Source organism: Phytophthora infestans, genomic scaffold (assembly GCF_000142945.1).
Source record: "Phytophthora infestans T30-4 supercont1.47 genomic scaffold, whole genome shotgun sequence".
NCBI classification, from domain to species: domain Eukaryota; phylum Oomycota; class Peronosporomycetes; order Peronosporales; family Peronosporaceae; genus Phytophthora; species Phytophthora infestans.
Window position 1 is genome coordinate 111703 of NW_003303712.1, and position 1050 is coordinate 112752.

Consider the following 1050-nt stretch of genomic DNA (forward strand, 5'->3'; position numbering starts at 1 on the left):
CTCACGGTGGCAAGCGTGTGATAGAGCCCTGCCACACCACCCCCACTAAGACTCGAAGATACGCACGTGGCCGCTACGGCTGCGATCACTCAGCAAGTTGAGCTGGAGAGCAACAGGGATGGATCACTGGATCAATGGTAGACGCTGGTGGAGAAGCGGACGCGTGGAAAACACACCCGTGCCAACAGCAGGGGGCTTCGAAATGAGCACGGAGAAGTTGGGAAGATCGGACTTGTACGATTACAGCGGCTTGCGCGAGCCAATGAGTGACGACGAAATACAGAGCTTGTTCCACCGACACCGACGGATGCGTAGCAATCCCGTCGCGGTGACACGGACCGTGACACTAAATTCGCCGGACAACGCGTGGGCGTCTTTCGATAACCGCTGGAACACAGAAGGCGCCGCCAGATTCACCCTATCCCTCGAAAGACGCGAAGCAGATCATGAAGGGCGCTCGGTGAGCGCGCTGGCAAGGCGGATTCACAGCGTGGTGTATGACGCCGACCGCGGCTGCTGTTATGTGCATTACACCAATGTAAACACCTGGTGTTCGCAGAATGGACGCCCAAGACACAGTCAGGATGCGTGGGAGCAGGAAGTCACAAAATATCCAGTCTCTGAGGCGGAGCGAGAGCTTGTTGGGCAATATATTAGTGCCATGAGCGATGCTAGGCGCGGCGAGCGGCCGCGCCACCCGGAAGACATGCCTCCATTGAAATGGCTGCCTCGTGCATCGCCACGCAGTCCGGAACGTCCTCAAGAAAATTGCTCGAAGCTCCCAACTATCGGGCATTGGCCCAAGCCAACACACGAGGTACCTGCGGTGCGGAGGGATGGAAACGTCGCAGGCGTGAGACTCGCGACCCGTACGCGTTCGTTGGGGAGTGGCACGATGATCTTCGTGCTCCGAGATCGCCTCCACGATATGACGGACGAGGTCAGCACTATAAACGAGGGGTGCAGGGACGTCACACTGAAACTGTGCGGCGTGACCAGTGCAAGGAGGACGAGACCGCTCGGGGCCGGTAGCGCGCGGTGGAAAGGCTG